The sequence below is a fragment of the Miniopterus natalensis genome, chromosome 16 (assembly GCF_054644295.1).
Source record: "Miniopterus natalensis isolate mMinNat1 chromosome 16, mMinNat1.hap1, whole genome shotgun sequence".
Classification (NCBI taxonomy): Eukaryota; Metazoa; Chordata; class Mammalia; order Chiroptera; family Miniopteridae; genus Miniopterus; species Miniopterus natalensis.
The window spans coordinates 35859212-35883819 of NC_142096.1; the positions used below are offsets into that span (position 1 = coordinate 35859212).

The 24608-nt window shown below is 46.2% G+C and overlaps 1 long non-coding RNA gene across 9 annotated transcripts in view; it reads left to right on the forward strand.

The window, feature by feature from the left end:
- LOC107539542 (uncharacterized) overlaps positions 1–24608 on the forward strand; it is a 301088-nt gene that overhangs the window by 208857 nt on the left and 67623 nt on the right. The window contains exon 7 of one of the 9 annotated variants that reach the window (XR_015715803.1): positions 19993–20347. The exons of 6 other annotated variants lie outside the window; for them this stretch is intronic. This is a non-coding gene — a long non-coding RNA (uncharacterized LOC107539542). 2 more of the 9 variants (XR_015715796.1, XR_015715802.1) reach the window with 2 other exon arrangements.

Consider the following 24608-nt stretch of genomic DNA (forward strand, 5'->3'; position numbering starts at 1 on the left):
AAAGTGTTAGCGGATTCACAAATTGAATGTATTTCCCACTCAGGTCACAGTCCTACTGGGGTGAGATGGTTCTCCATCCATGAACCATTTGGAGCATGTGGGAATCCAGAGTCACTATGGGAGTTAAAAGAGGGCAGAGGGTCACATGGGATGTTTTAAAGGGCTAGACGAAGTAGCTTTCCCTTGCTCACACTCCATTGGCCAAAATTCAGTGACATGGCCCCAAACTAACTGCAAGGGAGGCTGGGAAATGTGTTCCCCAGGAGGAGCAGATGGCTTGATGAGCACACAGCTGGTCAGGACCAGCCTAGGACTTGATCTCAGGGGCTTCCCTCCTTCATCTCTTTCCTTTTCTCTGGTCCAGGTGCTTTTAGTGGGCTTTCTCATATTAGCTAATGTCACGAGACTTTTTCCCCCTTAAAAAATGAGAAAATAGTAGAGGAAAGAGATATTTCTTGTGTCCAGCAGCCCCTTCTTTGCCAGCAGCCTTCACCATTTTAGAGGCCCAGGTGCTTAGCTTAACAGCTGACAAGCACTTAGAAAACTCCCAGAGTGTCTCCGGTGGTTTCTTGCATGAGTTTTATTTCCACCGTCTTTTGCAACGCAGGGCCTTCATCTCCAACATTTGAGCAGACCTCTGGCTACTGCTTCTCCAGTGCCCAAACCCTGGACTTAGGACCACAGACAAGCTCCAAGTGGAAAAGATGCTTTTCTTGCCACCTGGCCCTGCTGCTCCAGACTGCTCCAAATGCAGCTTCCTCACACATCTGTAGTTTCCAGCTTTCGTGCCTTTATATACTCTGACATCTGCCTGAATTCCCTCTCTTCCCTCCAGACTCAAACGACACCAGTCCATGAAGCCTTCATCCATCAGTCATTGTTCAGCTTGCCCTCCTTCTGGAGCCCTTGCCTCTTGGTGCCCTTGGCCCGGCACTTCTCAAGGCCTCTGTAGACTCGGGGGCCTCTGGCCACACCTGCCTCTCCTTGTAGAATGTGGGAAGTTCAAGAGCAAAGACTGTGGCATCCTTTACCGGCCTCTTCAGCAGCAGCAAGACTGAATCTGGAAACCGTCCTACGAAGTGCCAAGCTCCCTCCAAGACCCAGCGGTGGTGTGAAGACTCGCATTGGTTTGAATCCCAGCTCTGCCACTTGTGGGCTGGGGGACTTTGGGAGAATTATTAGCTTCTCTATACCTCAGTTTTCCCATCTGTACAGTGGGACTAATAATGTGAATTTTTAATGAAATAAATCACCCAAAGCCCTTTCAACAGTGCGAAGCACGTGGAAAACACTCAAGAAATGCCAGCGATGTTTTTGGTATGATTATCACTCTTGTCATTACCTCACTACTGCTGCACACACCAGCCATACCAAATTACTTGTTGACAGTTTTGATGGTCTTGCAGGTGTCTTTGCTTTTACACTTGATATTCCTTCTGCTTAGAAGTTCCTCTTTCTCATCTACTCATTCATTCATACTTAGCCCTTCATTTATTTAACAAAGTTTTTGCTGAGCTCATAAAGATTCAACCTGTATATTCAGCTCAGTCAGCCCTTGCTGGCCATTCCCACTGGATTTCCCACTCCTGTTTCAAAGGCCCACTTACTCTTCTGTATCTCTGTGAACTTGAGAGCAGTAAAGGTGCCCCTTTCCCCACAGGGTTTACTACTTTGAACCCAGTTCCTAATGTCATGGCTGGAACATAGTATGAGCTTAATAAATGTTTGCTGAATGAATACGTGAATGTTGCTCATTTTGGAATCTGTCCCCAGTGCCTAGTACATTGTAGGTACTCACCCAGGACACTTTCACTTGCGTGAAACCAAATCACTCTGAATTCATATCACCTAAAGGTCTGGTTGGGGGAAGGCCACTTTTAAGGCATATCTGCATTTTGCCTGTTTCCGAACCAGAAGGCTTTCCCTGGTCCTGTTTGACGAAGTTTAAAATGACAGCAGGGGTTGTTCTCTGAAGGTGCACCTGTGTTCCTTGGGCCACGCCCAGGGTCATCAAGAACTGCTCAACTCCATGTTTGCTGACGCACTTCAGAGTGTGTCTCATGGTCTCTTGGAACCCCCGTGCCTAAAGCAGTGCCTGGAAACCGAGGAGGGAGGAAGAGGAGGGAAGGAAGCAAGGAAGGGGCCCTTCTTCACTGGCCAGTATCTTAGAGAGGACAATCTGGAGTCAAAACATTGTCCCACTAGTCTACTGGGGTGGATGGCAACATGTGGCCAAAACAGTCCCTTAGGCCCTTCTTTCGTGTGTTGGATTTTTTTGGCAGCTGAGCTCTGGTCTTGCTTAGCAAGGTGGCTCTAGAGCGTGATCTACCCTCTTTCTGTCTCATCTTCTGCAGTTGTTTGGTTTCTTGCCTCTTGGGGGTGGGAGGGTGGGAGGTTTGCTCTCCCCAGGGCAGGCCAGGATAGAACTTTCTGAGCTGGTGATGGGCTTACGGGAGAACGTGGTACAGATGGTGAGGTTTGGAAGGGCCAAGTCTGGCTTGCATCCCCCAGGACCTCCTTAAAGGGACACAAGGGCTATTGCCTGTTTATGTGGAGGGACTGCATACGATATTTTGGACATTTTTCTTTTGTTTCTAATAATATTTATACATCGTTGTTCCAAAGCCATCCCAATTTTTACTAATCAGCCGTCATGCCTAAAACCACACATAGGTTTGAGTATACAATATTCTCCCCCGATGAATCAAAAATCATATTAGTTGAGATTTCACTATGTGGCAGAGGCTTTGCTTGGTATTTTCGTACCTGTTGTATCATTTTTTCTTCACAGTAATCCTGCAGGTAGATATTTTTAGTTCCACGTCACAGGTGAGGGAATGTGGCTCACAGATTTTAATTACAGGTAGCTAGTAAGTGTCTTTTCATTACATATCTAATCTGCCTGCCCCTTTAAAGGTCCTTGCAGGCTCTTTCCAGGTTATTTCGGCATTCGGTTTCCTCTGCATCGCACATTACACGTCTAGACTGCTGTGCTTATATTTCATGGTCTCTTGTAATAAACCCTTCTGAATGTGGGCTTGAACACTAATTTGTTTGTAGTTATTATTTCCCAAAAGGAGAAAAATGTCCACTTATGTCTCTTTTTTTTATCTTTCCAGACTCTGAGAGGCTGATTCTCTGTGGCCCTTTTGGGGGCAGATGTAACCGAGAAATCAATACAGCTGTGAGATTAATCCATGGCAACCATAATGTCACTGCATCCTCAAGCCCATGATGTTGACAGGAATGTCAGAGCTAGGAGGAGGGAGGTACTTAAAAGAAGGGACGGGAGCCTCTGAAATGAAGGGGAGAATTAAAACCCCATGGTGCCTCACTTAGTGAAGGAGAATTGCAGGTGGCTGCCTCCGGCATAATTAGGTCTTTCTTCAGAGAATGCAGTGGCTTGAGTCAGGCATGGCAGGGGGGTCTGCAACATTCTGGCGTCTGCGGCCCCTTCAGGAAGATGAAATCAGCAGCAGGGTACAGCAGCTTGAGCTGGAATCTCTCTCCTTTGGATGCCAGGTTCTCAGCACCTCCAGAGGTGGGGATTCTGGTGGGCAGATGTCATGAAATTTCCTTCTTCCAGTGGGTTTGACCTTTTATCATCATCATCATCATTAATATTTCCTGAAACAGGGAGGGAAAGCATCCTTTATAAGCACAGAGCTTGCTTCATGGAAAGCACTTGAGGTATACTTGAAAGGTGACTGTTGGTCCAGTCTACAGAGCACTTCAGTTAGTTGGCAACTATGTATGGCATTGAGTGTCATCTGGATGTCAGGTGCTGCTCTAGGTGTGAGGGAGGGAGCAGGGGTGGGAGTTCTGCAATAAACAAAATGTACAAGACCCTTGCCTTCAGGGAGCTCATTTTCCAGTGGAGAGTAGGAATTGAGCTAAGCTATTAGCTTGAATTTCCTTTCTCCTACAGAGGTGGCCAGCTGCCCCCCACCCCTAAATCTTTTCTCCCTTTCTTTTGTAGAGCAGTGGTTCCCAACAGGTGACAATTTGGCCCCCAGAAGATATTTGGCAATGTCTTCAAACCAGCCCTATGGAATGGGTATAATTATTACCCTTGGTTTTTAGATTAAGGAACAAATGCTCAAGATGTTAGCATGGCTGTAACTAAAAATTGCAGGGTTGGCTGCCTGCTGCAACAAAAGCTATAGTCGTGAGACAGATGCTGGTGCAAAAGGAAAGAGGCTTATTCAGGTGCTGTGTGACCTGGGAGAATGGTGGACTCCCGTCTCAGAGATCATCTCCCCTTCCTGCTCAAGCCCGTGGTTCTTATAGGGATAGGGAAGGGAGGTTTTTTTTCCTATCTAATTATCTCTCTTTCGACATGCTTGGTCCCTGTCCATTCATCATTCTAGCTTTTGCCAGCTTAGTGTAAGGACCTTCCCCTGAACCAGCTTGGCCAGTGGGGGAGACTCCGGGGGTGTTCCAAATGACTGTCTATGGTAACATGGCAAGTAACTACCATATGGCAGTCTTTTCCAATATTATTGGTTAATAATATTATATGAGTAATATAATATTAATACTGGTTAATAATATTAACATTGGTCAATAAACTTACTGAGGTAATATTGGTTAGTAATATTATATGAATAATAATATATGAATTTCAGGTGCACAACATTATAATTCAGTTATCTGTACACTTTATTGCATTCTCACCACCAAAGGTCTAGTTTCCTTCCGTTACTATTTTGACCCCCTTTACCCAATTCACACTTTGACCACCACCTTCCCCTTCGCTCACCACCATTCTGTTGTCTGAATCTATGAGTTTGTTTTATTTTGTATTGTTGGTTCATCTGTTACTTTTATGATTTTTGTTTCACATGTGAGTGAAATCTTATGGTTTTTGTCTTTTCCATCTGACATATTTCACCTGTAGTGATACCCTCAAGATCCAATCATGTTGTCAGATGGCAGCATTCCATCTTCTCATGGCTGAGTAATATTCCATCGTATCCATGTCCCACATCTTGACCCATTCATCCGTCTGCGGTCATGTGGCAGGTTTTTTAAAAAATTTTATTTTATTTATTTATTGTTGATACTATTACAGATGTCCCCATTCCCCCTCCCCCTTTACCCACCTCCAGCCAGCTCCTGCCCTCCTTCCCCCTGGTCATGACCACACTGTTATCTGTGTCCATGGGCCATGCATATATGTTCTTTGGCTAATCTCTTCACCTTCTTTCATCCAGTCCTAATTTTATGCCAGATTGCAGTCTCAAGCACTGGCTCACATTCCTGTCTCCATCCTTACTATCTCTTCACTTGGGCGTCACCATCTCCATTCGGGGTCACTGTAACTATTTCCTCTGCTTCCGTTTCGAACCCTGTAGGTAGAATCACTTTTAAAAAACCCAGTCTGAACTTGCTTCTTTCCTGCTCGCTTTCCTTTTGTGATCCCCCCCTTCAGGATAAAGCACGAGCGGTCCCTCTGTGACCTACCGCAGCCTCCGCTACCGCTTTCTTCATCCCTCGTCCTTTGGCCTCACACCCTGGGCTGCGGCTGCCCTGCAAAAGGAAAGGGTTATTTTTCCAAAATCATTCTTGCTCTGCAGAGGGAATCACAGTAAAAGCAACAAGCTTCCCCTTGTATTTTCAAGAGTTCAAGCAAGGATTGTTTGACCATCTCCTGGGAACACCGTTGAAAGGATTCTTATATTGGGTGGGAGGTTCGTTCCAACCAGACAGTGCTACGGTTCTTCCAAACACAGCTAATTGCATAATGTAAAGTGAGCCCAGTTTTTCAACTTTGTTAAGCTCTCAAATTCTATTTGTTCTACTAAAGACCATATTGACTTTAGAGAGTAATTTGGCAGCATTACATGATAGCAACTTTACTCCTAATTATACTCCCTAGAGAATGCTCATGTGCAAAGGAGAAATGTAGTATTTGTAATAGCACAAAACTGCTGAGCTAAATGTCCACCCACAGGAGACTGGACAAAATAAACGTATACAAAGAGTATTATGTGAGAGTGAAAATAAATGAACTAGAGCTACATGCGATAAATATAGATGAATCTCAAAAACGTAATGTTCTACATAAAAAGCAGTCTGAAGGATAGGTATAATATGATGTCATAAAAATGTTATGCATTATGCCAGCCAGGGTGCCAGTAGTCAGCAGAAGGTACAGTGGGGATTCTGAAGGAAGGGAAGGGGCCACTTACAGTGGTGGCAAGTGTGGTAGATTGTTCCATGGCCGCAGAATCCTCCCATCCCGCTATGTAGTGCCCCTTTGTTGCCTTTCCATCCTGAGCTGGAACCTGTTTTTCCACCCCTTTTCATCTAGGCTGGCTTTGTGACTTGTTCTGACCAATAGATGTGGCAAAGGTGACTCAGAGTGAGTTTTAGAGCCTTGTAGTTTCTGCCTTTGTTATTGGAATACTTCTGACATGTGAAGAAGCCTGCACTAGCCTCCTAGAGGCCTCATGGAGAGAGAGACTCAGCCACCAGCCAACACCCACCACTAGCTATGTGAGTGAGGCCATCTGGGACCAGCGGCCCCCAGCTGACCACCAGTTGGCTACAAATGTATGAATGAGTCCAGCCAGTACCACTTGGAGCAGAAAAGCTTCCTAGCTGAACCCAGTTCAAATTACCCACCCAGGGTGCCTCGCCTCCTGCATGTTGTAAGGACCAAATAAGATAAAGCAGGTAAATCCCTTTAGCTCCAGGCCTGGCACATGGTAAGCACGCGATAGATGTTAACTGTTGGTATTTTGTGGGAGCCACCCAAGAGACTGGTTTTTCAGAATAATGTGACTGGTTTCCTCTTGGAATGTGCCCACTGACAGTGCAGGGGATGACAGGTGGCCAGGCACCCTCGGGATTTCAGGAGATGCTCTGAGATTGGGGTGGGGGCTTAGAACCCTGGGGGAGGGGTCAGGAAGGCACCCTTCTGGGGCCTCTTCTCCATGCTCCATGGAGACAGCACGGACTTGGGAATCAAACCTGAACTGGATACCTGGTGCTGCAGTGTAGCAGCTGCGTGACCCATGGCAAGTCTTTGAGCCTCAGTTTCCCATCAGCTAGAGATGATCTCACAGGATTGTTTGAAGATCCTGTAATCTGTTACATACAAACCAGGGCCCTGAATTCATATGCCTTCGGAGGCCAGGGAAATGGGCCTGGTGAAGACAGTGGGCAGAAAGGACCATGGAGATGTGTGCATGTGCCCTGCATAAAAGCTTTCAAATTAAAAAAAGTAATTGTCTTTAACATTGTGTTGCAAAACAAAATAATTAGTCTTGAGCTATACCTGCCTGTTGAGAACCCCCCTCAAAGCCCCAATAAATGAATGCGGTCTCTGTGCATTGGAGGTGGTAAATAAATGCTAGCTATTCTTAATGCAGACATTCTAAGCCTTATGTTCCTCAGTTTCCTCATCTGTTAAATGGGGTAATATACCCCTTGGATCTCCCTCCCATGGTTTCAGGAGCAATCAAATGAATTCTAAGGACTGTGAAAAGATAAAGTGTTTTTACAAATGCAAAAGATGTTATTATAAAGTATTAAAGGGATAAATGTTCATGTTGTTTCATGACAAATACTACTTTAACTTAAGTAAATATTCCTGCTTTTTAAGGGCTGAGACAGGTTTCAGACACATCCTGGTGGTCTCTCAGTTAGGCAGGTATGAGCAGGTGGACAGGTGGGTGTGGAGCAGTGTCATAGTGATCCACGGCTTTCCAAAACCGTTACTGAGAGCCCCTGTGGTGGTGTAAAAATATGTCCTTAATTTTTCAGCATTCTCCACTTCAAAAGATGGGATCTAATTGCTTTCCCTTGGAGTGCAGGCTAGACTTACCTGCAAAAAATAGAGTATGGAGGAAGTGATAATGTGTGACTTCCCAGGCTGGTTCCCTCCTTGCCTTCTCTTGGATCATGGGCCCTGGGGGAGCCAGTGGCCATGTTGTGAGGACACTCAAGCAGCTTTGTGGAATGGCCCGAGTGCAAAAGGCACCCCAAAAAGCCCCTCCTAAACTCCTGAACCGTAGAAACTGTCAGACGATAAGTGTTGTTGTTTTAAGCTACTACGTTTCAAGGTAATTATTATTCAACAGTAGCGCCACAAGTGGGGAAGGAAGGAACAGAGTTTCAAATGTGCTTGCTGGGCACCTGACCCTTTGTCGAGTTCTTTAGAAACAGTCTTTGCAAGGCCCCCCGGAGGCCTGGGCATAAACTACCTCTCAGTCCCAGACTAGGGGTTAGAGGCTAAGGAGCTTTCCCAGGTCCCCTTGCTTGATGCAAGGGCTGCTGAGTCTCAGATTAAAATCCACGGATCTCTAGCACCTTTGCCTGGATGAAAGACCCTCCCTGGTGTCAAGGCAGGTGCCAGTTTTGCCCATGTCCCTCTGTTCTTCCCTCCCTCCCTCCCTCCCTCTTGCCCTTTTCTCTGAAGCCGAGAGTGGAGGAAGAGATAAAATGATCCCTGAATATTATTTGGCTAAAAGAAATGCTTAAGATACAGCCAGGTGTGTGAAGCCTGCCTTTTTAAATTGTCCCCTCAGCACCTGGCATAGGCGGGAGCCGCAGGCGCCAGTGATCGATGGGGGTGCTTTCTGAATTCAGCTGCCAAACCAGAGCAATCATCCCTGCCTCCTGGCGGAGCAGGATTTACAGTTTCCCTCTTTATGGCATCTTCAGCCAAACAGGCACTTCTGTTTCCATGGAGAACCCCTCTTTCTTGCTCTGAGCTAGGTTGCCCGCCTGCCCGCCTGCCTCCCTCCCTTCTCTCACTCTCTATTTCTCCCATTCCTCCCTCCTTCCTCCGCCTCTGCCCTGTCCTCTTTCCCTGGAGCTTTGGGTGAGCTGCGGGCAGATGACACCTTTGATCTCACCCACCCCGGGGAGGGCAGTGCGCGCCCCTCCCTCGGGCCCCTGCGGAGAGGTGCCACAGCCCTCTGGGGCTGAGAAGTTTTACCCCAGATCTTTGGATTTGTTCTTCGAGCTTGTTTAGCAGAAGGCTTGGAGCGGTGGACCTGGGCCCGGGCCAGGGCGGCTGTGGCACGGCCTCGGTTCCGGTTCCTGGGACATGCATTTGTGTGGCCACGTAGCTGCGTGACCTTAGGCGCCTCACTTCATCTCTCAGCTTCTTCCCCTGCAAAGTGAGAACAACTCCTTCCAGAGTGACCCTGAGAAAATGATAGGGAGCCATCCTGAGAAACTAGGTTCCCCTCTGTAGGTGTCACTCAGCTGACAGCTCTGCCCCCTGGCCCCGAGGTTCATTCATTACCAGCCCCTGGGGGAGGATGGGAGGCTCCTCGGAGTGAGCCCTGAGAGGGTGGAACGAGCCCAGGCCCCGCGTGGGCTCGGCAGGCAGGCTGGACGCGCACCCCGGGGCTGCGTGTGCACCCTGCGCTCGGGAGCACCTGCTCGTATCCCTGTGCGCCCTGCCTGGGCGTTTGGAACCATAGACAGGGGTACCGCCAATCTCAGAGGTGCCCGTGAGCATTATAAGTGCCTGCCTCGAAGTGTGTGTTTGTGTAGTGTGAAGGTGGGTCTGTGCGCGCACCGAGCGTGCCCACCTACGCGCGTGGCTGTGCCCGCACATGCGATCGCCCACCCTCTTCCTGCTGCGCACGCAGTTGCCGGGCGTCAGGCTGGAGGCTCCGGCCACGGGCTACAGAGCCCTCAATACAAGGTCAGCGTTCAGAGGCTCAACCAGAGAGGACGAGGCCGGCCTGGGACACTTGGTTCCGGGAACAGAAGCCCGTCTGGGAGGGAGACCTCTGCCTGAGGGTAGGTTTGTGTCTTTGGGACTCATTCTGTGTGGAGAAGGGACTTGGTGCCAGGGACCCAAGTTCAAGTGTTCACATATTTCCAGAATTGACGTCTGATTTCCATCAGGGTTGTTGTGGGGAACTGTGTGTGTGTGTGCGCGCGCGCTTGGCTCTAGCCAAATGGGTCAAGATGCTTCTTTCTTTCATCTTCCCCCCTCCCTCCTTCCTATACTCCTCTGCACCAGGCCCTGTTCCATGGGCTAAGGACACACAGATGGTTCAGAAATAGCCCCTATCCTTAGGAAAAGTCCAGTCTGTTTAGGAAGGAAGCCACACCGAGCATAGCTGTTTAGGGGCCACAGGGTGTCTGGGAGCCCAGAGGGGAGCCCCTTGTCTCTCAGGGGCCTCAGGAGAGGCTTCCAGCATGGTGATTCTTGAACTAAACCTTGAAAGTGGGGGAATTCACCAGCTTGGATGATGGAAGAGGCTTTGTGAGACTGGCTGCTATTTTTCAGTGGTACTTAGGGGAGCAGGACTGAGTCAGCTCATTTTTGGAAGACTCTGGGAGCTCCTATAGTCTTTACTAAAAATGATTGGGCTGTGGCGCAGCTTTGTACTAGAAAGATGCATTAAGAAGAATGACAAGCTATGCAGGGACAGCAAGGATTAGGAGAGGAGCTCCCTCTGCCCCCATTATTTGCTGACTTAGTCTCTCAAAGTAGGAAGGAAGGAATGTGGAGAAGGTAATGAACAATTCCTGAGCTCCTGCTGTATGCCAGCTGACTTCAAACATTATCTCATTTAGTTGCCACCAAGAGTTAGCCAGTTAACCCCATTTTACAGCTGGGGAGACTGAGATTATGTCAAGTCCCTGCCCAGGCAAAGGGCAGGACTTTGAACCACAATCTATATGGCTCAGCTTCCAAGCCTGTGCTTCTTTGCAACAAACTCTATTGCTGACGAGAATCTTCTCTAGAGAACATAACATTGTGGCCAATAGACGTCTTGTCAAGGATCATAAACTTAAAATTCAATATAAAGTGGCTATTATTCCAGAAAAAAGAAAACCCCGGATACTGGCCCCTTTTGGAAAAATTGCATGCCTTAGTGAGATGGACTATTAATATACACTGTTATGACATCAGTATTGCAAGCTAGTTCTTTTGGAACGCCAGGATGCTGCTTATTTGCATACTGCTTTGCATTCATTTGCATTCTCTCTCCATATGCAAAATCAAAGGCAGCTAATTAGTGCAACCTTGTTACAATGAAAGTCAGGCTCAGCCTTCTGTGCCAGGGCATATGGAGCCCAGAGCAGGGACCAAAACCACCCAAAGCCAGTCATGTCCTGGGTCGGACATGCCAGAGAGATGAGGGGAGATACACACCCTGAGTGAAAAGTAGAGTAGCTGAGCATCATTATTTTTGAAATATTGTCCCTTTGAAGTAATTATTGCAGAGAGAGAGGGTGAGAAATAGAGAGGGGGAGGTGGAAGAAGGTGCCAAAACTCTGCTCCGGGCAGGATTTCATTGGAGAGAGAGCACAGGATTTGGAGCCTCAAAGCTCAGGCGAAGTCAGTGTTGGAGTTTGGCCAGGCTGCTTACCAGCTGTGGGATCTTGTGCTCCATGGACCCGCTGGGATTAAATAGGAAAAATGGATGAGAGTGTATTTTGCAAATGTTAAAGCACAAAATACAGGTGTGAGGGCCCTAGGCCATGCCACTTCATGACAGAGGGCGGTACCAGATCCAGTGGGGGTCTGAGGCTCACAGCCTGGCAGGGTCCAGACCCTGGATGTGATGGCAAATGTGTCTACATCTATGTCTATGTCTGCCTCTGTATCTGCACCTATATTTATATCTATATAACGTAGCATCTAATGATCACATAGCACATATGGACCAGGCACTGTGCTAAGCACATCACAATCATTTCATTTAATGGGTCCCATGACCACCCTAAGAAGTCTGTATTATTATGACCCCATCTTACAGATAATCACCATGGTGAAGACATGCTTGCCAAGTATACCAGGATGCTCTTGCCAAAGGATTAGAATTCTTTTCCTTCTGAGCAATGATGGGTGACATTTATATTTTATGTCCCTGCCTCCCCCTTTCCATACAGACTATGGTCTTTCTACCAAATGAATTCTTTTAGGTTTGCCTTTTTGGGATCATTTTGATTTGGTCTTGGCTTTGGTTCAATCTCACCTGAGGACTCTTATTTTCTCAACTGATCATTTTCGTTGGACACGAGTGTTTCAGCTCCATAGTCACATTCCATTACTTAGGACAGTCCATTCTGTAAAGAGCAGCTCCCACCTGCCAAGATAGATGGATTAGGGTTCACAAGTGGTCATTGCATTTCTCGGGGGTAGGACTCTATTTCCCCATCCCATGGATATACAGCCTGGCCATGTGGCTTGCTCTGGTCAGTGATGTGTGAGTGGAACTGATGCATGTCACCACCAGGAAGAAAATAGCATGTGGATTGTCACATCTTCTGAATTGATGTCGGGCAGTGTTCCAGGTAGTCTGCTCAGCAGTGTATCCTGGAGTGCAGGCAAGGTGGGACCGACAGTGGGAAATTTGTGTGAATAAGAAATAAATCTTCACTGTTGTAAGCCTTGGAGATGTGGAGAATTATTTGTTAATAGGAGACTAATTTAGTCTGGCCTGATAGAAGCAGCCACTTTCTACTGAGTGTTATGATTTGCTGTCACAGGTTGGCCTTTCTCTTACACCCTGGAGAGACATTAGTGGAGCTCCCATGAACTGACTGTAGTTGTTACTATAGGTAGCTAGACACTTAACCCGATGGTACTGCATTACTAAAAATATTTTGTATTTTCATTTTGGAAACTGCTTTAAAATTATACAAGCACTACTATGCTACTAATAACAGCTAATGCTTCACACACATTATCTTATTTAATCTTGGCAACAGCCCTGGGAAGTAGGTACTCTTAGTTTCTGTTTTCCAGTCAAGGGAAACAGCAGCTTAGAAATGTTCAGTAACTCATTCAAGATCACACAACTAAGAGGCCTCGATGAAATCTGCCTTCCTCTCAGGCACAAAACCTAATGTCATTATTTTCTACTTGTACATTTTCCCCACCAAAATGGATATTAACTGGCTGAGTCACATACCTTACTCATCAGAGGCAGCTACAAATATTTTGGCTGCTTATGGAAATCAAAATAACTATTAAGTAGTGAAGATAACATGGGACTTGATATTAGGAAATATGGGGTTAGTTCGCAGCTGTTTCTTATAAATGACCTTGGGCTGGTTGGTTGTTCATCTGTACCCTGGTACTTTCACTTGTGAAATGGAGCACTTTGCCTCAGACCACATGGTCCGTGGATCTAACCCATGGGATCCTGCTACCTCCAAAAGTGTATGCAAACCATGTGTGTGTGTGTGTGTGTGTATTTTGGGCAGAGGATTCATAACATTCGTCAGGTCCTGGAAGAGGTCTGTGATCTTGACCCTGGCTACCCTCGAAGAGGAGCTTTAATCTCATATTTGTTGAGTATGACTTCTTCCTTTCCCCAGAAGAAGTGGGTGTGGAAGCCGGGAGAATTCATTCTGACTGAATCGCAGCTGAGTGGTGCGTGGTGAGCATCTGATTTATCAAAGAATAACTGAAAGGCAAGCTGGATCATTTCATTTAACATTTCACTAAAAAGTGTTTCTGTCCCACATTCCTGTGGCTTCCTGCTGCTTACTTTGCACAGTAGCTGTTCTTTTGTGTCCCTGGCCAGCGACTGACTGTGTCATTCGTTGTGGCTATTGGTCATTTCCTGTCTCACTCGGCCAAATAATCATGTTGTTTTGACTGGGAAGAGAATGAGCCCAGAGCTGTGCACTTAGTCTCACAGTAACTGGCAACTGCGTTTCCTTGAATGTGGGAGGAAAGGATAACAGGGCAGGGAAATAGCATTCACGGAGCCTCTAGAGGATTCCAGGCTCTCTGCCGGCAATTCATTTATTTAGTGACACATGTCTGTTTCCAACCAATATTTATTGAACACCTATCATACTTTGGCCATTGTTCTAGGAGCTGGGGATATAGAAGTGAGCAATCAGACAAAAAGAAAGTTCCCACATTCCTGGATTTTATGTTCTGGTGGGAGAGATAAAATATATTAGTAAAAAATAGGTAAAATATATATGTTTCACGTGTGCTACTTCAGGACAGGATGGCGAGATGTCCTGCATATTATAACTTCCATATTGCAGATGAGGAAATAGAGGACTAGACTTGAGGTAACTCCGCCAGTGTCACGTAGCAGGTAAAAGGCTGACTAAGCTTTCCAAGTTAGGCCTTTCTGACTCCCAAGTCCACAGGAAGCGCTGGCCACTAACTAAAGGCCTCGGTACGGGTCAAATGTTCCTGAGGCTAATTCCAGCCAAATGGAGATCTGAGTTTATGTGGAGAAGGCTGACTCCCTTACCCTCCATACAACCTTACTGTTAGTAACTCATGTAAAACAATTACTGAGAAATAGTTGTCCTGCCCAGCCGGTGTGGCTCAGCGCTTGAGCATCGACCTAGGATCCGGGAGATCGGGGTTCGATTCCCGGTCAGGGCACATGCCCGGGTTGCGGGCTCGATCTCCAGTGGGGGGCATGCAGGAGGCAGCCGATCAATGATTCTTTCATCATTAATGTTTCTCTCCCTCGCCCTTCCTCTCTCTGAAATCAATAAAGACATATTTTTTATTTTTTTTTATTTTTTAAAATACATCTTTATTGATTTCAGAGAGAGGAAAGGAGAGGGAGAGAGCAAGATGGAAACATCAATGATGAGAGAGTCATTGACCGGCTGCCTCCTACACGCCCCCCACTGGGGATGGAGCCCGCAACCCGGGCATGAGCCCTGACCCGGAATCGAACCCTGATCGCCTGGATCCCAGGTCGATGCTCAACAGCTGAGCCACGCCTGGCCGGGCAAGACATATTTTTTAAAAAAATAGTATTCTTTTACCACATCAGCAGCCCTTCAGAAAACACTGCAATGAGAGCCGAGAGGAAAGGGAGATAATGATAAGGAAAATTATATACATCAGGTCTATACCAATGAATCCACAAGCTCAGCCAAACCTGAGAAAGCACGAGGCCGTAAAAGGAAAAAGAAGGCTGCCCTTCAGCTTTTGGTCGTCACAAGTCCAGTGCAGCAGTGTTCTGGAAAGCGAAGTCTGGGCAGTAAAGGGACATCAAGAAGAAATGTCTTTATTTTACCTTCATTTCTGAAGGACTCTAATAGGGTGCACAACTCTTGAGTGATAGTTTTTCTTTTTTCTAGTTGCACTTTGAATGTAGTTTTTCAGCATCTTCTGGCATCCACAGTTTCTGATCACATGCCCGTCTCTTCCGTTAGCCTCCAGTGGGATGTGCTGTTTTCTCTGGCTGTTTCCATGCTTTTAGCTTTATCTCTGGCTTTCAGAAATTCTTCTATGATGTCTTTGGGAGTGTATTTCTTTGTGCTTATTCTGCTAAGAGTGTTTTAATCTTTTGGGATCTTTAATGCTTTCGACCCAGTTTGGGAAGTTTGGAGCCATTATTTATTCAATTAGCTTTTCCGCTTGCTTCTAGCTCTTTACTTCTTTTTGGGTTCTATTTACACACATATTGGATCTTGCTTGATATTGTCTCACAGGTCTCTTAGCCTCTGTTTATTTTCCTCAACGTTTTTAATATTTGTTGTTTGAATTGGATAGTTTCTACTGATCTGTCTTTGTATTACATATTCCCTGGTTGTGTCCTTCATTCCTTATTTGATCATTCATTGCCACCATATTTTGAAACTTTTGTCTGATGACAATATTCTTTCCCATGAGATGTCATTTTCTATTGCCTGACTTTTTATTCTGAGTTAGAGTTCCTCTTTTTCTTTGCATACATAGTAACTTTTGGTTGAAAACTGGACATTATAGATAATACATTACAGTAATTCTGCATTATATTGTGTTCTTCTGAGGATTATTGGATTTTTGTTACTGTAAGCAGCTAACCTGCCTGAATTCAAAAGTATGGAGTACCTGATATTTTTGCTCTCTTTTATGGCTTTCCACTGTTCCTTTTTTAGCCTGGCTCCCTGGGGGTCACCCCCGTGCCTGCATAACTTGGTTATTTGCCAATAATTTGGGCAGCAATAGGACCCACGCTGTCAGTAGTCATCTTTTTCTTCTTCTAGGGTTTCCCCACTAATTTCTTCTTTGTCTGCCAACCTCAGGTTCTGTTTCCTGACATTTCAAGCCCATAGGACTTCAGTTTTCTGCTACCCAAGCTGTACAAAAGTGGGAATGCACTCAGTTAACTAAAACAAACGGAAAACTCACATTTTAGCTCTGTCTTGAAGGAGCATACCTCCTTCTGGTCTCTGCATGCTTTCTGCTGCCCCTCTGCCTCTCTCCCATACATGCATAGGTGAGCAGTCAGCCAGAGATTTGGAAAGAGTTTATACTTAGTGTTTGCATCTCACTACTTCTGTGCTTCTCTCATTGCCAGGAATTCCTCTTTAAATTTTCACTTGCTCACATAGCCCTGTATTCCGAGCTCTGGCACCTTGGACCACAAAGGCACTGGGCTTTTACATTTGAGCCATGAAGGTTGTGGGGCACCCTTAGGCCAAGAAGCCACAAATTCCCAATTCTTCTTCACAGTTGTGTTTTTTATTTTTCAAGTTTAAACTATCCTCTACCTTTTTCTTTCAGATGCTTTTTAAAGTATTTAAATCGTTTTTTGTTTTTTATTTTTAAATCCAGTTTTTATAATGGTCATCTGCAGGAGGACTGATTGACTGCTTCATTCCTGTTCCATTGCTCCTAATTAGATTTAAGTCTGGGAAAAGAATCAGTTTTTGATGTTCAGAGGGGGTGAAGTGTTTGTCTTCTTCAGACTTCCTTCTAAGCCAAGTCCATCCTTGGGACTGGTGTCATTTCATTCCTCTTAGTCCCCCATGGAAGTCATAGAGGCTGTATCTCTGAATAAATTATATGCACTTGAGGTGAGGGCTCTTTGTACAATAGAGCTAGAGTAGACCGAGACAATAGTGGTCGTAATTATGCCTGCAAGGAGAAGTCAGTCTTCCTGGGGTGACATGTGGGTGAACCTGAAAGAACTCTGAATAAGTTTAGCGCTGAGTAAAGCGTTCCTGACCACCGTGCTACCTTGCGGCCAGATCCCATTTGCTTTGCAAAACACTGGTTTAGAGGTGTAAGGCTCAATGTAATGAAAAGCACCTGGACGCCTTCTTTTGCAAAATGAAGTTTATCGAACCCTGTCACTTTCTTCTTTTGAATCTAAGATTGGCAATGTGTTGTTTCTGCCTGCCCAGTACCAAGCCTCTCTTCTGGTCAGACATTCCAATTTCTCTTTGGGGAACCATCCCTGACTTAACCACATGAAGGGCGATCCAGTGGGGTGGGCAGGTACCCAGGCTAATTAGAGTGTTGCCATCCTCTGGTTGCAGTGATTAAAGGAAGTGAGGTGCTTCCAGTTGCTCCACTGAGATTTATTCCTGAGATTTTTGTTAGAAATTTAAGGAAAAAGAAATTTTCCTTGATTTGGGATTGATGAGAAGATAGAATATAATCCCCATTAACTACCTTCCACCAATAACTACAGATAAACTAAAAGCCACATGGACTTGGTCATTGCCCTATTGATCCTATTTCTGGAGCTGTGGAAGCCACCTTGCCACCTCTTGAGATGAATCAGCTTCAGGAAACTCACACAAGAGGAATCTGGGCACCTGGAAGAAGGCAAGACTGAGGGGTTTTTTTTTTATACCTAAGCTTTTTAGTGACCTCAGTTCATAAATTCCTATTATGCTTAAGCCCGGTTTCAGCTGAATTTCTATTACTTATAACCCAAGGATCCCTGGCTGAAAAATACTAATTCTTTTTCTTTTCAGCCTCTGTAAGATAAAGTTTGAGTTGATAGGCTCATGACTGTAGTGGGCTGATAGTGTTCCCTGGAACCTCAGACTGTGGCCTTATTTTGAAGTAGGGTCTTTGTAATTAGTTGAGGATTGAGATGAGGTTATTGGATTAGAGTGGGCCCCAAATCCAATGGCTGGTGTCCTTATAAGAAGAAGTGAGACACACAGACTAGAAGGTGATGTGATAGGGGAGATTGGAGTGATGCATCTATAAGCCAAGGAAGCGAAGGATTGCCAGGAGCCACCAGGATTTGGAAGAGGCAAGGAAGCATCCTAAGTAGAGCCTTCAAAGGGAGCATGACCCTCCCCACACCTTGATTTTAAACTTCTGGCCTCCAGACTGTGATAGAATGAATTTCTGTTGTTTTAAACCACTCAATTTGTGGTGATTTGTTATGACAGCCCTGAGAAATGGACGCAGCGTTCTCACTCCTGCTTGCCCTTCCAGCCTCATTGCAGAGGCCACAGAGCAGAGTGGGTAGGAGTAGAGGCCCTGGAACTGAGCTTGCTGGATTCAGACGTTGGCTTTTTCAAACGTCCTTTCTGAGTCTCAGTTGTCCAATGGAGCTAATGATGGTGATGACTCACTTCAGCCTGTCATGAAATGAAATGAGTTTATGTTTTAAGGCATTTAAAGCAGTTTGGGGCCCGAATGAAGCACTCAGTAAATGATGGCTATTGTAGTTATTATTGTTGCTATTGTATATGTTCACCGTCACGGCTCTCTCCTGCTATATCCCCACAAGCACTGCCAACAACAGCTACAGAGAACTATTTGCAGTCCCTCAACTGCCACTTAGGCCGAGAGAGTTCAAGGAACTTCTGGCCGGTGATCCACCAGCTCGCATGCGTGAGATCTGGACCACAAATCCTGGTTGGCCTGCGTTCATGTCAGGCATTCTGCACCACCCCAGAGCAGAAGCAAAGAACGGCCTAGAAGGACTGTCTTTATTCCCCTCTCCTCCCCTGTATCCCGAGCCCTTTTCCAGCTCTGTCAAGCCTGATACCGTGCAGTCACCAAACTGTGATCTTGGGGGAGGGTGCGCACCTTGAACAGGGGCTGTGACTTTTCCTGAGGCCAGCCGGAATTTTCTTTTCTAGGATAATAGGCCCCTCTTCCTGTCTCTAAAATCATGAAATAGCTTTGTTTTTCTGTGTGTGTGTCAGGGGGTGGGGCTTAAAAACTCATCGCTTCCATTTGTGATCTTTGCTGTCAGTAAGATATGCCCTAAAAGCACTTTTATAAGCTCAGAAAGAGACAGACCGGGAAGGAAGTCTCATAAACCTGTAGGGAAATTTCTGATAAAAGCGTACGGGAAACCTGTTCTTATTTAACTGAACCTTCTGCAAACTCTGCTATCGAGACCTTGTATTGATCTTGTCTTGGTCTCTGTCAACACTGTTACCCCTGGGTCAATACATCCTGATTACCTGCCTCAGAACAGTTTGGAAGGAAGAAATGGCCTTGTGACATTTCCACCCAAGAAGTTTTTTTTGTGTTGAGGACTTTTTTTTTAACACTCTGTCAAAAACCCAGAGGGGGCCACCAGCATAGATAAAAAGATAGATAGATGATAGATAGATGATAGATAGATGATAGATAGATAGTAGAGATTACACACGCATACACCTGTATACACATACAAATTATTTTATAAAATGTATATAAAATATATATTTTACACATACAAATATATTTTATATATAAATTTAAATCTTGCCCTGGCCAGTTTGGCTAAGTGGTTAGAGCTTCGGGCCTTGGACTGAAGGGTCCCGGGTTTGATTCCAGCCAAGGGCACAGACCTGGGTTTCAGGCTTGAACCTTGCAGGCCCAGGTCAGGGTGCATCTGTGGGAAGCAACCAGTCAGTGTGTCTTTCTCACATTGATGTTTCCCTCTCTCTCTCTCTCTGAAAAGCAATAGAAAAAATATCCTTGGGTGAGAATTAAAAAAAAAATAAAATAAAATCTCCCGTTCCTCCCTCGGACTGTCTTTCTTTATTCCTTCCTCCTGCCCGTGTTTCTCCTCTGTCTCGGTTTCCCTTTGCCAGTCTCTGCACCTGTCTCCATGACTCCCTGCGTTTTCAGTTTACCCATTTCTCCCATCTGCATTTCTCCGTTTCTGCCTCAGGCCCCTTTATCTCACAATAAAACTGCCATTGGCTGTCTGCCAGGAGAAAATAATATTTCCCCCAGGCCTGGGGAATTGCCAATCCCATTAGCTTTCCCTTCTCCGAAGTTGTTACGTGTGCATTAAGAAGTTGTGTTTATTTTTTTCTCCCCTCCTGCAGAGTTGCCGTCCTGTGACATCAAGTTTTATTCCGGAGGACTGTAGAACAGGGCAGCGAGCATTTCCCGGAGAGGACCAGATAGTAATTATTTTAGACTTTGCAGGTCTGGGCACGGTCTCTGTCGCAATCACTCAGCCTCTCCGTCGTGTGCACGAGTGTCCCCCGATGGTGCGTCTGTGCTCCGATAACATTTTACTTACAGGATAAAGCGGTTGACCAAGCCCTGAACGCCCCTCTGGCGTCTTTCTGAGTTTCTTCCCCGGTCTCACCCCTTTGGCGTCGTTTCCCAAGATGACATGGTGGGGGTGCAGCCTGGGTTTGAACCGGGGCTGCCACCCCAGCTCATGTTTGCTCTAACTTCTCCCTTCTCTGTGAGATACAGTTACGCTCTGTGGTGGCTGATGAGGTCCCCTCCCTTTCCCCAAACCTTCAGCGGCTCTCCGTTGCGCACCTGATGGTTGTCCCCTTGGCCTCACATCCAAGTCCACAAAGTAGGATTCCACCCGCCCTGTTGCGGCTTCTGGTCCACGAGGCTTACCTAAGACTTTCACCACGTGCCCGCGCCGCCCACTGTCCCTCCTCCAGACGGGTCAGGCGCCTTTCCCTCGTGGCCTCAGGCCTGTAGGGCTCCTGCCTGGAACTCCTTTTTATTCCTATTCACTTTCTCTACTTTCTTTCTCGATCTTCACGTCAGGTGGAATCTGGATCAGATCATCTCTTAGGTACTTTTTCTCTGGATTCCTCTCTTAAAACTCTCTAGTGCCTTTCTGGTGCAGCTCCCCTGTTCTTTGTCCACTGACTACTGTGACACCTTCCCTTGCCAGGCTCCTGCCTCTGCACACTTCTACTTTTGGGTGTCCCATGCATGTCAAGCACTCCCCCACCGCAGTGACATCTGCTTTGTCTTTTTGTCCAGAGGACTCTGTAGCTTACTTCCTCCCACCATGTGAGTCTCTACTTCAAGAGCCCTTCTCTAGCTACCTAATCTCACAGTGTACCCCAAAGCTGTCCTGAGACCCTGTTTCATTGTTTCATAATCACTTGTTTTTTCTTTTTCTCACAAGTACGTGAGAAGCTCCTTAAAAAGAAGGCCCTCGATGCTTTATTCCCCAAGCTGATCAAATGCTGAATCAATATTTGTTGACTGAGTGACACCATCAGCAGAATGAAATTTACGGGGAAAACAGAAAAAAACAATTCAATCATCAGATGAGTGGTTGAATCAAATCCCTTTATAATTTCTTCTAACTCTAAGATTTGGTCATTTGGGGCGATACCATCTTTCTCTGACTATCGGCTCATTCTCCTGACTACTGCATTTCTACTGATGGGCCCACCGTTCACTCAGCCAGCCAAGTTCAGACGCTCAGCCATCTGTTACAGCGTGTCCTCAGGCTCGATCTGCATCCTTCAGCTCAGCTTCCCCGATACGTTGGCTTCGTGCCACAAGCAGGCTGTCTCTCTGGGGCAGAGAAGATGGACACAAATATTTCCAATCCATTTCCTCTTCGTTTAGCAACATCAGCTAAAAAAGGATCTCTCTTGCCCAGTGTCTGTGTATCAATGCAGGAGAGGATTCTCAATGGCCCTTCTTGAGTCATGTGCCCACCCCTGGGCCAGCCATTACTGCAGGGGGCTTGGTTTTTATGACAGGGCTTTTTTATCACTCCTGAGAAAGGATTGGGGTGGGGAGACCACCCTGACGGCAGCCTTATTAGGACCATTTGGAACAGAGGAGGGAAGTTTCTCTAAGGAAGCAGAGGTATTGGGCAGACAGAAGCAGCATATGTTTAGGTGCCTCCAATGTTCTCAAGATGCAGCTTTGATTGTGCCACATCCCTGCTGAAAGAAACAAAGAGATCGATGTTTCAGCTTAGGGATTGAGGCCTTGGGTCATGAGGAGGACCATGCAGGAGGTTCCTGGAAGAGTCGGTGGGTCACTGAGTACTGAGGCAGGGCTCTTTCTACTCCTGAGCATGGTCTTTTGATGACTGTCAAGCTGGACCTTCCAAAAACCACCACCCAAGTCCCATCTCCTTCCTGTTTGCTTCTGATTTTCTCTTCCTAGAATGATCCGTTCCCCCACTTCATTCCCACCACCTGAGGGAAGTGCTTTACTCCAGATGCAGACTAAACACCTTCTGAAATCTGTTCTGATGCCCCTGGGACCTTCATAGCCTCTGATTTCTCCAGACCTTCATTTTGTGCACTTGCGTTCTCTCCTCTAGGTTAACACGTTGATCACCAGAGTTCCCTTTCTGTAATTCATTGTTGTGTCCTCTCTTGTTCATACAACATTTGTTTCACATAGAAGACACGCTTCATATTTGTTGGACTGGATTTCATTGAACTGAGCTGAGCACGCCACTCTACCCAGCTTCTACCATCTGCATCATTCATTTCGCATCTACGTTTGCCAACTCCTATCGTTAATTACTTCTTTATGCATATTTGTCTAAGTTGTATCACCATTATCTAGCTTGGGCCTTCATAATATTAGGTTCTCAAAAGATGTTTTATTCAATGTGATGAGTATTGATTGTCTGCCTGTTACGTGCCAGGCACTACGTTAGGTGCTGTGGCTACAGCAGAGAACATGGCAGGCCTGGTTGCTGCCTCCATGGAGCTTATAGTTTGGTCTGGGAGTTATGTAGTGAAATGTGCACTTCTAGAACTGTGTGCTGAGAACTAAGATGGATGAGAAATGTGGGTGAGTTGAGGGAAGGGTAGCTTCATCCATGCAATGAATGACTTAGCAAAGTGATTTCCTCCCCTGACTGGATCAGGCATCCCCTTCTCAGTCTTTCTCTGAACCTGCACATAGGGCTAAGCCCCCTCTTAGATTCTTCTGGAGTCCACGGTCATCTCTTTTCTCTTTTCCAACTGCATTTAACACATTATATTGAAATCTTATATTTATAGTCTGACTTACACACAGAAAACAGATTGTATCTTACTCCACGTGTCTAGCACTATGCTTGGCTCAGCAAGTGTCTGTTCAATGAAAAAATGAACTAACCAAGGTGGGCTTGGATTGACTGGGGAAAACAAGAGGTTTATCTGAAAGATGCACAGATGGTGGCTGCCTTGTGTCTTGGATTATGTACCCAAGATCAAAGAGTTCATGGAGAAGGTCCCTTTCTTACAGAGGAGGGGTAAAGGAGCCTGGAGGACAGGGGCAAAGGCTGACATTCTTCTGTTGTTATAACCAAGATAATCTCAAATCGGGAAGCACTTGACCCTTTGTGCTAAACCTGGGACATGAGTCCTTGACTGACAGCTGGGGGATGAGAGATGCTGTTATAATCTTCAATCAAGAGGTTACTGGAAAGTCCACCTCCCTCCTAATTCCTAAAAACCAGGGCAATGGCCTTGTCTAGGGCCCTGTCTTGCTTTTAAGAAGTCAGTGCTTTGGCACTTGCCTTTGTTTTTCTTCTTCAAAAACAAAAATAGCCTCAGTCCTCAGGTAAACTGTATTCTCTGGTGGGGGAGGGGTGCCAAAGAGGCATCGGCAAAAGTTGAAAATGGACACTGAACTAGCAGCTGCCCTCAGGCACTGTCAGAGGCACCCCAGCTGGTGTGGGGGGATTGTGCTGGTTATCTGTTCTCATCAGGAATGTGATAACTACCAATTATTATGATTATTAACATTTCCCATTCTTTATGCCGTAATTATGTGCCAGACACTGTGTCGTTCTCTTTATATCAGCATTCTTATTTGTTCCAGAAAACGACCTCATGCAGTAGGGTCTACCAGTACCCCAATTTTGCAGGAGGAGGTAAGCACATCCTCAGCTAGCTGGCCTGTTCTGGGTGGCTGGGCTCGGGGACCTGAGGAAGCACCAGTGTGTGGGTGGTGACATTTCTGTTTAAAGACCCCCATGTGTGGACCAATTTATCCAGTGGTAAGAAGAGAGAGAGCCAGTGGCTTGGACTCCTCCCCTCCTTCTCTAACTTTCCTTCCTACCTGTACACAAACTTACTTATAGACCACCTTGAAGAATGGTGAGGAGGACTTGCTGAAGCCCCTTAAAAAGCATGCACCTTTAAGTTAGACAGCTGTCGCTGCTCTGTCCCTTCTGCTGAGAGACCACGAACCTCTGCCAAAATGCCTCTCAACCGGAATGTTCGCCTGCTGGCTCTTCATCTTCTATTCCACGCAGACTGATCAGCTCACAGGCCCTGCTCTCCGAATTCTGACCTGACCCGACTCGAGAAAATGGAGGTATCGCGAATTCACATACAGTTTGTAGGGTCCCACAGTTTAATCTTGGATTCACATTTACCCATATGCTACATGGTCAGTTCCTGACACATTCTACCTTTTCTCCTGCCTCAGGACCTTGCACGCGCTGTTACCTGGACAGATCTTCACCCCACACTCAGGCTGGCCTCACAAGGCAACCTCCTGCTGCTCCCTCAGGTCTCAACCTTACTGCCCCCTGTTTGAAAAGACCTTGCTTGTCCTCCTGTTTGCAGATTGTACTATTGCTCTTCTCTCCCCGAGCACCTTGAGCTCTTTCTTTCATACCTTCATCACAGTGGTTAATTGTATAGTAATTCCTTCCTTTGCTTGATGTCTTCTTCCCTTTATGAACTCTACAGTGCCTGGAACA